Source organism: Dipteris shenzhenensis, chromosome 1, assembly GCF_047967505.1.
Source record: "Dipteris shenzhenensis isolate YYH24624 ecotype China chromosome 1, Dip_SZ_1.0, whole genome shotgun sequence".
Taxonomy (NCBI): domain Eukaryota; kingdom Viridiplantae; phylum Streptophyta; class Polypodiopsida; order Gleicheniales; family Dipteridaceae; genus Dipteris; species Dipteris shenzhenensis.
Window position 1 is genome coordinate 54,446,044 of NC_141596.1, and position 17,164 is coordinate 54,463,207.

Here is a 17,164-nt window from a genome sequence, read left to right on the forward strand (position 1 = left end):
CTTGAATATGTTGGTGAATTGACAATGCCAGCAGTAGGCACAATGATAGATTGGGATTGTTTCATGCACTGGTAGCTTGGTGTGAAGAATAGTTGAGTCTTTGGGTAGTTTTTGACTATAACAGTGAAGTGGTGATTCTCAATGCTTTCAACTTCCTTTGCTATGCAAATGATGAAGAGTACACTATCTTGAAGCTGTTATGTGCACTTCCAATTGTGAGAAGGGTGATTCTTGAATGCATGTATACACAATCTTTTCATGGTGCTAGTTGGTCACTTACTTTTGAAGATTTTATTAAGGATCACATTGTGGAGGGTTTTCAACAAGTGGTTATGCATAATAAGTTGATCTTGGTATACTAAGGCTCTATGGGATCTTGTTTGGGATATTATTTAGATATTGGTGTTTCCCTTTTGTGTTTCATCATGGTGAAGATTCCAGTGTTTTGAGGGACCCAAGGGGAAGACCCGCAGTCTTATCTTCAAGATTTTGTTCGAGGATGCCAGCTTTCTGGATGATCCATGAAGGATCAGGCGTAGACTTTGCCTAATTTTCTTAAAGGTGTAGCCTTGAGTTGGCATGAGGCCTTGCCGGACTCTACCAAGGAGGACTGGGGCCAAGTGGTGGCTAAATGAAGTAGAGATTGGGGGCAATGGAGTCGCCAAATGCTTTGATGTTGCACTTGGACAAGTTCTATCAAGGAGAGGGTGAGATGGTCTCTGCGTTGGCAGTATGATATGAAACTTTATGGACAATGTATGAAAGGGCAGCTTTGCGAGCTGTGGCATCTACATCATCGTCCCCTCAAAGTCTCATAGGGATGGAGCACTTAAAGACGAGCAAATTTGTTATGGTTTTGGAGCCTCGCCTTCGCTCAAAAGTAATGAGTAAAGATCCAACAACATATGCGGAGGCACTTCACATTGCAACCAAGAAAGAAGCTTCTCTAAAGATTGAATCCTCTTTTGTGTCTTCAATAGCTTCAACTTCTAAGGTGGAGGTAATGGGCACTCCTCAAGTTACCAAAGTCCTTTGAGTTAGATCATAATATCTCCCAATGGATGGCAGAGTTTGCTGGTTTGAAATTGCATTTGGTCAATGCACGACAACCTAGAGCACCAACGAGTGAGGATAGGCCTCGAGATAAGAGTGGGATCACTTGCTATGAATGTAATGAAAAAGGTCACTATCACCCTGAGTGTCCTAGATTGAAAAAGAAAGAAGAAAAACAAGTATCCTTGTTAGAAGCTTCTTCAGGGGATGAGGAAAGAGAGGTAATGATGGCTAAACAAGGGCGTGGTAAAGCAAAAGAAGAAGAAGAAAGCAAGGAAGAAGTAGATGAGGAACATCAGGAAGAGGAATGCCATAGTAAGAAAAAGAAGGCATCAAGAAGGAGAATTAGCCAGTCAAACTTCCCTTTAGGATAAGGAATTGGATGCTATGACTTGTTGTCCGACCTTAAAGAAAAGGAAGCTCATATTGTCTCCAAAACTATGGAAGGAATGGGGAAAGCTAGCAAGCACAAGAGTATCAAAGAAGAAAAAGAGAAAAGTGTCATTCCTATTGTTCAAAAGGTAGATATAGATGTTGGTGATGATGTACCTATGGTTGATGTGATCATTGATGGTCAAGTGATTTCTAATGTGTACATTGATGGAGGTGCATCGATTAATGTCATGAGTGAGAAGACCATGATAGATGCTGATTTGAAATACTCTAGAACTACCTCTCCTTATCGCATCAAATTGGCTGACAACACTAGGGTAAAGACCTTGGGAGTTGTGAAGAATCTAGAAGTGGATGTATGTGGAGTTTCTGTGCCGACTACTTTTTAGGTGATCCCTACCAAGCTAGATGCATGTGCCTATCCATTGATTTTGGCAAGGCCCTAGCTATGCAAGGTTAAGGCTATTCAAAATTGGGATACTGGAGAATTGATTTTGTAAGGAAATGATAAGAAGGTGAGCTACAACATCAGAAGCCGCAAAGAGGAAGTTGTCAAGGAGGAGTCTTCAACATCAGAGAGTTCAAACTCTAACTTAACCAATGATGAAGAAGGGACAGGGTGTAGCTCTGAGGAGTCCAGCTCAGAGGGTGAGGTGGAAGGAGTGGCCTTTGGTCTTTGTCTTGATGTTGATCGAGATGAGTCGGGAGGGAACAAGGTAGTGGTACAAGAAGATCCTATAGAGACACTTCATGTGGAGGATGTGGAGCACACTAAATGACACCAATGCAACAAAGAGCTTCTTGGTGATTCTCTATCAGGTAGTGAGAAGCTCCAGTACTTGGATATGTTAGATTATTTTCCATATCTCTTTGCAACAAGCTATTCATAGGTTTGAACAGTCTCTCTTGTGGAGCACAAGATTAAGTTGAAGCCAGAAAGCAAGCCAGTTCTGCAATGCTTAAGGTGATTGGGTGTGATCCAAGCTGAGGGACCAAAGAAAGAGCTAACACTACTACTTGAGGCGGGATTCATCTTTCCTGTTGATGATTCAGAATGGATATCTCTTGTAGTTGTCACACCAAAGAAAGAAAATAAGTGGCGGGTTTTTGTGGACTTTCGTCCTTTGAATGCATGCACTAAGAGGGATCATTTTCCTTTGCCATTCCAAGATGAAATACTAGATCAGGTGGTAGGGCATGAGATGTATTCTGTATGTGATAGGTATTCTGGGTACTTTTAAATTCATATTTGGGAGGAAGATTAAAAGAAAACATCATTTGTCACACCTTGGGGAGTTTTTGCTTATAGAGTGATGCCTTTTGGGTTGACCAATGCACCAACTACATTTCAAAGGTTCATGAGTCAAGTCCTTGAGCCTTACTTGGGAAAGTTCATAAGGGTGTTTTTGGATGATTTTTGCATTTATTCTCGGCGCATAGATCACATGGAGAAGTTAAAGATGGCCTTAGCTAGGATTGATGAAGCAAAATGGTGTCTAAATCCTAGCAAGTGTCATTTGGCTCAAAAAAAAATAGTCTTGTTGGGGCATATTGTGTCTGAAGAAGGCCTGTAAATAGATCCTAACAAGGTTCAAGCAATCATGGCATTGCCAAGTCCTGAGAGTGTCACTGGTGCTCACAGAATTCTAGGCAAAAGCAAGTATTATCAATGCTTTTGTGATGATTTCATAGAGATAGTTCATCCCATGAACTTGTTGACAAGAAAAGGAGTTTCTTTCCAATGGGGTGTGGAGCAACAAGAGCCTTTTCAGCAACTTAAGGAGGCCATGAGTAAGGGCCCAATATTGAAGCCCCCTGATTGGGGTCTTAGGACTTTTATGTAAATCCAAGTGTATCTTTGCATTCAGCGGGTGCTGTATTGCTATAAAAAGGAGAGGCAGGTAGAATGCAACCCATCTATTATGCCAGCTGATAGCTCATAGAGGTGGAAACAAGGTATGAAGAAATGGAGTAGCAAGCCCTCTCTTTGGTGTTTTCAATCAGAAAGTTTCGCTCCTATTTATTACCTTGGCCATTTTTCTTCCTTACCTCTTAGTTTGTATTAGCATATCTAGTTCACGAGCCTAATCCTGGGGGGAGATTTGCAAAATGGTTGTCAAAGCTTCAAGAGTTCTCTTTCTCTTTTGTCACACTGAAAATACCACTAGGTCCACTATGGCAAATTTGCTGACAAGATGGTAGGATCTAAGAGAAGAAAAGAAATATAAGGAGGACATTAATGATGAAAGGGAAACACCACCAATAGCTTTTCTCTTGTATTTTGATGGGGCTTTTAGTCCTTCATGCCAACAAGGAGCCGAGGGGATAGTCTTGATGAATTCTAAAGGTCAAGAGGTGTCAGCAAGAGGACAAGAGCTTCCAGGTATCACAACAAACAATGCAGCTGAGTATAGTGCTTTGATTCTTGGTTTGGAGGGTTCTCTTCAAAGACAAGTTAAAGAATTTGAAGTAAGAGGAGATTCTCAGCTTATTATAAAGCAAATACAAGGGCATTACAAGACAAGAATTCCTCATTTGAAGGAGCTTAATCAAAAGGCTATGGCGCTATTTAGTCAGTTTGATTTTTGCAAGTTTGTTCATATAAATGAAAAAGAAAATCAAAGGGCAAATGAGTTAGCTACTCAAGCCATTGTAGTACAAGACCAAGGGGTGGTTTCTTTGGTAGACACTAGATGGCTAGAACTACAAGATGTTCATCAATATGTGAAAGAAGGCATGTTTCCTCCAGGGTTAACTCCACAATAGAAGCAGAGATTAGTTACTTTTGGCCACGTCTCCATAAGGATGTATATGGATGTCACCGATGGAACCCATCAGCTTGAGGATGTTGATGGTATGGTGATACCCCAATGCATCTCTGAGTATCGCCTTGAATTTTTCTATGCTCGATCACCTTGAGGGCCAGCAGACCCTCTCTATCACTAGAGAGGATCTACTGGGGGGGGAAGATGTGACACCAAAAATTGATATTTTTTTATTTGGCATTGGTATTGTTTTCTTCTATGTTTGATAAGAGTTTAAGTATCGGATCTCACTTATTTCTATTTTCTAAGATATTGTATGGGATTGAGAGGAGGAGTGGAATGGATCATTATAAATACCATAGGTATGAATTATAAATACCTTGGTATGGGGTGAGAGTTATTTGTGTATGGGATATTATGGCGTTTTTAGAAAACAGGAAGAGTGAGTCATATAAAGAGGTAGGCTCATGTCCATGTGTTCCAATAATATAAGAGATATCACATGCCAAGCATGTGGAAGGCATGTGGAGGAGTGTGGAGTCAAGAGGAATCCTTCTAGAATTTCTATGTGGAATAAGGAGGATGTGGACAGATTGAAAAGAGAGGGTCCCTATGGGCTCCATGTGGGGAGACTCTTGACTTTCTCAATATTTTAAGAGTCTTAAGCATCTTTTGATGGGACACATGGCAAGAGTAGCTAAAAAGGACATGGATGGTGACATACGGGCTTATGTGATTGATGGGGAAAGGAATCTACAGGCAGCAATTGTAAATGGGTGAAGGAGGGTGATAAAATCTCTATAAAAGGAGCCCTCCTCTCCCTTGTTCATCATCTCTTCCACCATCAGGCCTCATGTTCCTGTAGCTCTAGTCTCCTCAAGCCTCTCCTCAAGCCTCTTCCATGATCCTTCTCTCCCTCTTATAGATATTCTCTTATGTAGACTCTTGAGTCCATCTCTCTCTAGTTCATTCTCTCTCTATGAGTAGTCTTGGAGCTTCCACTCCCTCTTCTACGTATGAAACCTCTTCTTCTCCCTTGTGTTTGTAGTATTTTGAGTTTCATTGGAGTGGAGCCTCACTCTATTGGTAATGAAGGTCACTTCAATTTCTCTCTCTTAAGTATCTCTTCCCTTTTTCCATTGTTTTCTCTTCCAAAGTGCTCAAAAGTGTTGTCTATTCTGCTGCTCATTGCACATACAAGGTTTATCTAGTTCCCAAGTCACAAAGGGAGTTCTTCCTTCCCTCCTAGGTGACCTCTATGGGACTTGGATCGTTGATGAAGTCTAATCATGGTGGTAGTATACTCCCAAGTCAGCACCAGTAGAAGGAGTAGGTGTTTTTCATGATAGTTTGACCCCATGTCAGTATTTTGCTCATAACATTTTGCTCGATGGTCCGATTTGAATGAACTTATATCAACGCGAAGCTCTTTTCAAGGAGCATCATTGTATGTCTTCAGTTATTGTATTAGATGTTAAACCAAAAATCTGTGACTCTGTGTGTGTGACTGTTTCTTTTTCAGACAGTTTCTACCCCCGCCCAGTAAACTGTGCATGTCTTTCTGACCGCTTCTCTGTTTCTTACAAAACTTATATCAAAGCGAAGCTCATTTCAAGATGCATCTAAATATGTGTTTGAATCTTTGATATCATGTCTCTACTAAAATTTATAGGCCTTTGTGTCTAATGATAGTTTGTAGAGTGTTTTGAGCTAATTATAAAGGTATCTATGAAGGAGGTGCAATGTTTCCTCGGAACCTACCCATCCTATAAGAAAACAATACAACGTCTGTGCTCAATAGATAACAAGATCTTGTATGCAAGAGAGAAAATAGATAGTATGGAGAATCAAAAATTTGATTACTGTAAAATTGATACAATAGATGGCACTGCCTCCCAACCGTGTGCTCCTGTGAAAGAAGCTTCGATGACATGCTGGAAACAGTAGAGGAAGGAGGCTGGATGCTAAGGAATCAGGGTTGCTATATCCAGATGATGAAATGGGCTTCACAAGCTTGCTCTTACATAGCCACCATGAGTAGTTAGTTAGAGCCAATTGGGTGACCGACCTGGTCTGCCCAAAATGGTCAACTGGGGGTCGTAGGCCACCGACCACATGATAGAACCGGTGCACAAAACAGAGCAACTAACCTACAGTCTCTGTTCCCATCAGGGATCATCTGAGGCTCCAAACAAGCCCCGCAACCCAAGAGTGGGCTGCCCTGGGAAATGCTCAGTCTACCCTCAGTGCAGTCAATCATGGGATGCCTTCCTGCACTTGCATGTAGTCGAACAGTATACCAAGTCGACCTCTCCATCCATGATGAGCTCACGTACAAAGTGACATTGAATCTCAATGTGTTTTGTGCAAGCGTGGAACACAAGGTTCTTTGCAATCGCCATGCAACTCTGATTGTCACATGATAACTGCATAGGCTTGTTCTGCACTGCACCCATGTCCCCTAAAATCCTCCTCAACCACACTGCCTCGCAAGAAGCAAAGCATGTTGATTTGTTGTGCGTGACCTCGGTAGAAGAAAGAGCAACTGTGGGTTGCTTCTTGCTAACCCATGACATAGCTCCAGATCCAAGTGAGAAACAATAACCTATCACTGATCTCCTGCTGTCCATGTCTCCTGCCCAATCTGAGTCACAGAATCCGGTCAAGATTTGCCCTTGGTATAGGTTATGCCATAATCAAGTGTGCCTTTGATGTATTTTAGCACCTACATCCTTGCCCTGCAATGGTTCTCCTGGGGCTTATTGGAAAACTTGCTTAGTACACCAGTCGCAAAACTAATGTCCAGCTGCATATGTTGCACAAGTAAATCAAGTTACCCACAAGCCTTCTGTACTTTGCTTTGTCCACTAGTGGTGATGAATCCTCGTTTGAGAGCTTCACATCAACCTCCATAGGGGTACCAACTGTCTTGCACTCAGCCATGCCAAATGCCTTCAGTATCTCTCCAGCATACTTCAGCTATGAAATGAAGATCTGTTTTGGCTCTTGCCAAACTTCAATCCCCAAACAGAAATGCATGAGTTCGAGGTCTGTCATTTCAAACTCTCTTCCTAGCAAATGCTTTGTCTACGAGATCTTCTCTTCATGGTTCCCTATTATGACAAGGACATCCACATAAAGGACCACAATCATACACTTGCCTCCTTCTCCGAAGATATACAAATTTGCATCAAATGGGCTCCTCCTGAACCCATTTGTAGAAAGTAGGCATCAATTTACTGGTACCACACTCGTGGGGCCTCTTTCAGCCCGTAAAGTGTCTTCTTCAGTTTACAGACTTTACCTTCTAAACCGGGGATCACAAAACCTAGTGGTTGTTCCACGTATACCTCCTCCTTGAGGTCTCCATTCAAAAAGGTGGATTTTACATCCATCTGAAACACGGGCCAACTTCCCTAGGAAGCTAAAGCCAAAACACTGTGAATTGTGGTTAGTCGAGTTGTGGGAGAAAAAGTATCCTGATAATCAAAACCATGTACTTGTGCGAATCCTTTTGCCACGAGCTGAGCCTTGTACTTATCCAATGTGCCATCGGACTTGTACTTGGTCTTGTACACCCACTTGGTGTCGATTACCTTGCATTTTGGTGGTCAATCCACAAGGTCCCAAGTGTTGTTCTTCATTATGGAGCCATACTCTGACTGCATAGCCTCCATCCACCTATCATCACCCTGTGCCTCTTCAAGACACTTGGGTTCTTCAGCACGGATCACCTCTATCATCAAAGTGTAGTTAACCAAGTGTTCTTGCGCCCTTCTTTGCTCCTCTCTAATCTCTTGGACCGGTGGTGTTCGGATGGTTCCTCGTCAATGGCTAGAGGTTCTCTACCATCCAAAAGCTGCTTTACCCACTTCAGGAATGGCTATTGCCATTGTGGTTCTGCAGGCTCTTCTTCCTCTTCTTTATCTTGAATCCTCCCAAGCACCATTGGGGGAGTTCGATCTACTGTTGATGGTTGTACTGGATGGATATCCTAGTCTTGGTTGTCTGGGAAGGAAGCATCCTCCTCCAATTGATGCGGCTATTCTGAGAAGACCACATCGCGACTTACAATTACCTTCTTGGTAACAGGGTTATAGAGATGGTAACCCTTCGCCTCTTCACTATAGCCCAAGAAAATACACTTCCGCCTCTTCGGTTCCCATTTGGTCTTGTTAGCATCAGGGACATGCACAAAATAGTCACATCCAAAAACTCTAAAATGTGCAGCTGAAGGTTTCTTACCAGAAAAGTGGAGTCATCGTGTTCACAGCCTTCGTGTAGCTACGATTCAGAATGTAAACTGCAATGTTACATGCTTCCTCAGCCCAGAAATTCTTTGGCAAATCTTTCCCTTTCATCATACTCCTGCTCATTTTGCAGATGACGTGCATCTTGCATTCTGCTACTCCATTTTGCTGTGATCTATGTGGTTGGAAACAAGTATGGTGTCATCCACATAAAGAACAAGGATGACAAAAAGAGCACCATCACATTTGGCATATAAGTTGGGGTCAGAGAAACAAGAGTTGAAACCTTGAGATGTTAGAAACTGATCATTTTCATGTACCAAGAACGGGAAGCTTGCTTTAGACCATAAAGAGCATGATGAAGGCGACAAATAAGATGGTCCTAACCAGGAAGTATGAATCGTTCTGGTTGCTCCATATAAATATCCTCTTTAAGATCTCCATTAAGAAAAGCGATTTTCACATCCATTTGATGAATCTCCCAATCAAATTGAGTAGCAAAAGCTAAGAGTATCTGAATACTTGTGCTACAAACAATGGGTGAAAAAGCATCATGATAATCAACTCCTGCAATTTGTGAGTATCCTTTTGCAACCAGATGAGCTTTAAACTTGTCAAAAGAACCATCAACTTTGCTTTTGGTTTTATAAACCCACTTACATTTGATAGGAGTGCGACTAGGAGGTAGTTCAATAAGAACCCATGTACCTTTAGGGATCAAAGAATCATATTCAGCTTCCATTGCCTCTTGACATTGACTCTTTTCTGCAGAAGAGATAGCTTCAGTATAAGTAGTAGGGTCTTCATGAGCAATCATTACATGATCAATGATTTCAAAGTCATCAACACAATCATGAGTAGAACCATGTTCAAAATCAATAGGCAGATCAACATAAATATCAACACTATCATCAGAGGCCTGTGTATTATTACCTAGAAAAGAAATCAGGACAAGAGGCTAGACACTAAGCATGGCGACGCTCAAGGGCCATAGTGGAAAGGAGAACATGAGGGCGAAACATTATCATGGGAGGGAAAAAGGGATTAGAAGGGGAGGGAATGAAGAGGGAGACTATGACACAAGGGGAAAGGGAGAGGGGGAAGAGTAGCATGTACATGATGGGAGGAGGAATGTAAAGATGGAGACATCAAGGGAATAGGGCGATGCTTTATTTAAAACGAATTGAAGGGGGAAATCAAAGTACTAGCTAGGTGGCTTTACAAGAATGAGCATGTCTCATCAAGGAATAGCCCCCTCCTTTTATAGCCAAGAGAGAGGGTCTCTCCCAATAAATGCATTCTCCTACATGCATGGTGTGTGTGGAAGAGTCTCCCATGTGGGCTAGGTGGTTACGCACTCTCAATTGTGTGCGATAACGCTTGGCCACATTTTTCCACATATATCAACTCCCATATCCCAAGTCTATGATACTCCCTTGGTCTCTTACCAATTTCATAATACCTTCAAACATCTAGGAGGACAAGTGGAGGGTTGGCACAAGGAATCTTGCCACCTCATCCTACTTTCCCCATTATTTAACTTGCACTCTTGGACCTTCTATACCTCCCCCACATGGGCCTATCCTATATGGAGGGAATAACCCAATATAATATCCATCTCCACCTATTTTATATTACTTCTCCCATGGACTTTGAGCCATATCTCACTAAATGTAGGCATGGGACCGCCTAGGAGGAGGGTTGGCACATGGAGGAGCCATGCCACCTTAACATTTTATAATATTACTACCATGGATTATGTACAACACATCTTATGGGTCCTCTTACATGGAAGGGTGGCACATGGTCATGCCCTACCACCTCAACCTTGGGCCCTATGCACTCCATATTTTATTATACTATTGCCACACATACAAGCACACACTCATATTTATGCCTTTTTACTTTGATCAAATTTATCCATAATAGTTCCCCCCCCCCAGGCAGGGAATGCATAGCATTTCCATGCCTAGGACCATCACACACAAAGAAGGGCTTGAGATAGTGCTTGTTGATCACCTTCTTGCCATATGGCTCATGTAGCTCCTGAACTTGTACAAACCCATTGCTACGTTCCTTGACTTTGTATGGACCGGTCCATAATGGAAGGAACTTCTTATCCATTTGGTGGTCCAATCTATTATCAAAGCATAGCACAACATCCCCCTCAGCAAAGTGTCTTTCCCATCCCTTGTGAATCTTACATCCAAGCGGGCCTTTTGTCGATTCTTTTGAATCTCTGTTTGATGTAGGGCAAGGCATCAGGTTTCATCTAGCTTCTCAAGTTGCACCAACCGGGCCTTTACATGTTCATCTTCTGTCATCCTCTGTTCTTGTGCCAATCTCAAAGCCAAAATCTCTATCTCTAGTGGTAAGATAGCCTCAGTACCATACACCAACTCAAAAGGAGTGTGACCTGTAGACGTTTTATGAGTGATGTTGTAAGCCTATATGGCTTCTGTGACCTTCTGATCCCACTGGCTCCTGTTCGCTGTAGCCATTTTTCCCATGGTTTTACAAAGGAGGCCATTGGTCCGCTCCGTTTGACCCATGGATGCTGGATAATAGATGCTAGAAGTGCGATGATCAATACCTATGCGATCCATGAGCAACTCCACTGCTTCATTTAAGAATGGACTCCCATTATCAGATACTATTTTCATGGGTGTCCCAAACCTTGTGCAGATATATTCAAATATGAAATTTGAAACTACCTTACCATTTGCAGCGGGGAGGGCGATAGCTTCAGCCCACTTAGTGACATACTGAGTGGCTACCAAAAGATACTTCTTTTTGCGGGCAGTCATGGGCAAGGGCCCAATAAAATATATTCCCCACTTCTAAAACGGATGGATGGACATAATTGGGTGATGTTGCCCAGGATGCAAATCCTTCCTACCAAAGAATTGGCATGGTTCACATGTTTCGCAATGCATAGTGACATCCTTGAACAAGGTCGGCCAATAGTACCCAGCATGTAAAATCTTCTTAGCTATATAGTCATTAGCATAGTGGCCTCCACAAAATCCATCATGATAATACTTCAATACCTTAGGTACTTCATCTGCATCAATGGCCCATCTTAGTACCCCATCCATGCCTTGACAGTACAACACCCCATCAAAGAGGGTGTGGCGCCTACTATCTCTGCAGATCTTCTTTCTCTCATAGCTAGTACTTTCTGGAGGAAAGGAGAAAGCAGTCAAAACCTGTAGATACCGCCATACCATGGATCCCCAACTTCTATGGCTGCTACTAGGGTTACATCAAGGCACTTCTCTAAATCAATCAAAGCATTCTTCAAGTTGGAACAACCCCCTTTTACAATTTTGAAAGAAAATTCATATTCTTGTAAAACGGCCAACCATTTGGCCAACCGGCCCATGGTATTTGGTGATTGAAGAACCTGCTTTGCAAGACCAGTGCTAGTGAGTATAATGAAGGACTTTCCAGCCACATAATGCTTAAATTTCTCAATGCAAAACACCAAAGACAAGGCATGCTTGTCAGCCTCTGAGTAGCATCGTTTGGTGTCAAGAGAAGCAAATCGAACAGGATACATGAACCGATCCTCCTCTTGCTGGAGAAGAATACCTGCCAAATTGTGCTCACCAAACCCAGGATTGATATAAAAAGTCTTTAACCAATCTGGATTGCATAGAATGGGTTTTGAAGCCAGAGCATTCTTGATTTGTGCAAACCCATGATCACAATCCTCATCCCAAGAGAAATCAACTCCATCTTTCAATAGCATAGTCATGGGTCGCATCAAAGTAGCATATTGATCAATGAAGTGGCGATAGTATCCTACTAGATTAACAAATGAGTGTACCTGACGTTTGGTTGTTGGCATGGAGAGCTTGAGGATAGCTTCTACCTTCTCGAGGTCAGGCTTGATGCCCTCAAATGAGACAATATGTCCCAGTAACCTCCCTTGAGTGGCTCCAATGGTGCATTTCTCAGGGTTGAGACTGCCATTCGCATCATTGACCCTTTGGAAGGCCAACCTAACCTTCATCACATGCTCCTTACGTGACGAGAATATACAAAAATCATCTAAAAACACCTCCAAGAAATCCCCCAAATAAGGAGCAAACACCATCTGCATAAATCTTTGAAAGGTAGCAGGAGCATTGGTGAGGCCAAATGGCATTACTTTGAATGAAAACGTCCCCCAGGGTGTGGCAAATGTGGTTTTGAGCACATCTTCTTCGGCAATTCTGATTTGATAAAACCCGGAGTAACCATCACAGAAAGTATACATCTCATGACCACTTACCTTCTCAAGAATGAGGTCTTGAAAGGGCAGAGGATGATGATCCCTCTTGGTGGCTGCATTGAGTTTCTTATAGCCGATGCAGACCTGCCACTTGTTGTTTTTCTTTGGGGTGACTACCACTGGTAAATCGGAACAATAAACACAGCTTCTACAAGTTTCTACAACTCTGAGCACAAAGCATTGGTCTGTAGGGGCCCTAATCTCTGATACTTCTGAGCCATAGGCTTCGCATCATGCTTCAGCTCTATCTTGTGCTCTATGGTAGTCACATGGCGAAGGTGGTGGTAGCTAGTTGCGAAGAGGTCAGGGAAATCTTTGAACATTTCTAGGAACTCGTCTTTCTCACTTGGAGTGAGGTCTAGGGAAAGCATAGATTCAAGCTGTTGATGACTAGCTGTTACCTTTTCTGTAGGTGGCGGGGTCGGAGACACCCCCATCATGTAAAATTCCTCCTCTGATAATTCCTCCCCCCCGTCTGATTCTTCCATTGATTCAGACATCGAGGATGAGAGAGTATCACTGTCTTGCTCCTCTTCTTCTTTTGGTTTCGTGGCACCTAGTTGCACTAGGATCTTCTCCTTTGAAGCACCAAAAGACATGTGCCCTGTCTCCCAATAGCTGACTGCATCACTCTTTCTCAACCATGGTCTCTCGAGTATGGCTGGGTAACTCCTGCCTATATCTTCGATGTCCACTACATAGAAATTGATGGTGGTAGTCAACCCACTGATAGTGATGGGCAAATCCTTAATGACTCCCAGGGTGGCGAGTCGTCGACCATATGCTACCTTGATTTGAGTGGAGGAATGCCTTGTGTATTTCAAATTCAATTTCTTCATGATTCAGGGCACCATGATATTACATGCAGCTCCCCCATCGACACACACACTTTTGACACGACAATTATCTATGATGACATCTACTGTATGTGGGTGCCAATAAATTTCTTCAGAGATAGAAGAGACCTCTCATACCTTTTTCTTTTTCTTGCTCCTCCTTGTTGAGAGCCCTTACTGCAGCTCATGTCTCACCTTAAGGCTTAATGCTATTAGTTGAGGGAGCATGATGCTCAAAGACCGATGAGCAAGGTCCTGACCGACTGAATAGTCCTCTTCCCCGAGCCGATGGGAAAATATGAGGGCAACCACTTACTTCTGCGAGATCTTTTAGTCTCCTCTGTTGGTGGGTCTACCATCTCAGCATCTTAGGGCTGAGAAGGAGACCTTCTTCCTGGGGCGGCCCGATCCATGATTTGGAGAGGGGTCCGAGGTGGTATGACTTCTTTTCCCGAGGTCAAGGATCTCTACATCAGAATCCTCAGTGCCAAATTCACTTAGAAGATTCACCCTTGGAATATTGGGACATTCCGTGCAATAATGACCCTTCTGGTGGCACTTGTAGCACACAACATTGGCATGTTCTCTTGGAGGGCAATTGGCTTGATTTCTTATGCCCACCATCTCAAGCCGAAGATCTCATTCAGGACCTTGGCTAGGTCATTGACTCCAGGTTCTCTTGCAGGAGGGGCCTCTTTAGCTCGAGGGGCTGAGGGAGTAGAAAGGAGGGGGGCTTGTGGGCGAGGCTGGGGAAATCTTCTAGGCGGAGTTTAAGGATATACTCCTTGTTGAGGGTAAGCATCTAAGGGAGGACCATACATTTGAGGTGGAGGCGATGGATACATCCCTAATGAGGGGTGGGGGTATGCCCCTGAGTTAGACTCCCCAGGTTGTTGTTGCAAGAATTGAGGGGGTTGTGGAGGGACAATCGTCTTCTTTGAAGCGGGGTCAGACTAAACTTTATCAAAATTTTGAGCAATCTCACGTGTTAGCACCATAGTTTTTGGACTCTCCCATTTAAGCTTGAGGCAGAATTCATCACTTGCTCTTGCTACAAGGTAGCCCAACACATGCTAAGTCATTCCAACTTGAAATCCGGCATTGTCCTCTTGCATGGCAATTAAACGGTCCAGGAGCATGGCCGCTCGATCCACATATCGATGCGTCGTCTCACCTTCTGACTGCTTCAAGTATTCCACTTGTAGGTACACATTCTCCGGCTCCTCTTCTTTGCCAAAATACTCAATCATCGCTACTGTCAACCTTGGCTAGCTTTGGCGAACGTCTTTGGCCTGCTTCTCATACCACACTTGAGCCAAACCCTCTAGAAATGTGGGAAGAACCACCAGCCATCTATCTTCAGTAAGAAAGTTGAGAGAAACACAATGGCGCTTGAAGGCCACAAGATACTCATTTGGATTTTCTTCAACCCAACCACAGAACACGGGAATGTCAGCCATGCTTGGAAGATGGAAAAGAGAGAGGCAAAATGAGGCTTATCTATGGGCAAACAATGGAAAGAGGTAGCTTGAATTGAAAATCAGGTGAAGATACATCCACAAAGCACACATAGGCAGGGTAGGATGTGACTTGTGTATTGTGAAATACTAGACGGGAAGAATCTTCAGCATAGAATAGCTCATAGACAATCTTAAAAGGACCAACCCTCATGATATCGCATCCATGTTTACAAGCGAGGGTTAGAGACATGGTGCTGCATGAGGTTGTTCATCAAGGCAAACAAGATTGCCATGACAAATGTCAATAGTTGGAGAGCTTGCACATCACCTTTAGCTTCTTCCAGTTCTTATAGTCGCCATGCTATTTCTTCAAAGGGTGTGCGCTCTAGCATCCTTCTTTTGAGCAATGTCCTTGAGAACCTTTTTGATGATCTTCCGAAGTCGGTAAACTCGTATCAAATATGCCCAACACTTAGTTTCATGATGACCACAACCTTTGCATTCCTTACAAATGATCACCCTCCTTCGTGGCTTGTGGCTTTGTTAGGGTGGTGCTTCCACTTGTGTCATGCGTGATTGAAGTACAAGCTTCACGTGCCAAGAAATTAGCAACTATATTTTGAGCTCGAGGGATATGCTGAATTTTTACCTCTTCAAATTGTTGTCATAGTTCCAATGCTTGTTGATGTCGTGGAACTAAGCCTTCACTCCGCACCTTCCACCTTCTATTGTTGCAAGATTGCCTAAGTTCAAGGTTGCAGAAATACATAAGGTATGTGAAGCCTGTCAATTTGGAAAACAGGCAAGGAAACCATTTCCTAGACATGTTCAAGAGAGTAAGAGGCCATTGGAATTAATCGACTCTGATGTGTGGACTACTAAAGCTACATCTATTAGAGGCTATCATTATTTTGTCACTTTTATTGAAGACTACAGCTGAAAAGTTTGGGTGTATTTTATGAAAAAGAAAAGTAAAGTGTTTGGGCATTTCAAAGCTTTTAAAGCTATGGTTAAAAAAGAAAAAGGCCTGCAAATAAAATGCCTAAGGTCAGATGGAGGGGGAGAGGACCTCTCAAATGAGTTTGCAAGGTTCCTACAGGAGCATGGCATAAAGTAGCAATATTCATGCAGTCATACCCCATAGCAAAATGGACTTGTAGAAAGGAAAAACAGGCATATTCAAGAGGTATCTCGTGCCATGCTCAACGAAAAAGACCTGCCAGATTATTATTGGGTTGAAGCAGTTGCTACAATAGTCTACATAATGAATAGGACTCCCACTAGAGCACTACATGGCATGGTGCCAGAGGAGAGGTATACTGGTATGAAACCATATATTTCTCATTTGAAACTTTTTGGTTGCATTGCCTATGTTCATGTGCCAGCTGAGTTGAGATCCAAGTTGGATCCAAAAGTTAGAAGTGCATCTTTATTGGTTATTCTCTACAGCAGAAAGGGTATAGATGCTATAACCCTTCTACTCATAAGTCTATAGTGAGCAAAGATGTTGTTTTTTATGAGAGGAGCAGTTGGTATAAACTAGTAAATGTGATTGATGATGTAGATGCACAAAATGGTAATGTCGCACAGAATTCACAGCAGCAATCACAAAATATTAGTGGACCTGTAGTGTCCCCTAGCAGTGGTTCACATACTTCGCCATGGACAGGCAGATTGAGAATCTCCTCAAAGCGATGCAGATAGTGATATGCAAGTATCACGAAAAGGAAAAGAGAAAGTAGATCAGCCCATGGTTGATGTGAATGCAGGTCACTCTTATGTGGATGGTGAATCCAATGGCTCAGAATAGAGCCTTGATGATGAGTTGGGTATTCCAACTATTATTACACCTGGAGTAAGGAAGACAAGGGATGTTTTGAGAGCACCTGGTAGTGAGCCTATTTTGCGTAGGTCTACCAGAGTTAAGTATCTTGTGGATAGGCTGAAATATGATGGATTTATAGCCATTCACTATGCCTATATGGTCAAAGTGATACAAGAACCAGAACCCACTTCTTTTGAGCAAGCCATGGGAAAAGAAAAATGGGAGAAAGCCATGGATGAAGAAATGGATGCCTTGGAAGCAAATGCTACATGGGAACTGGTGCCTTTGCCTAAAGGCAAGAAT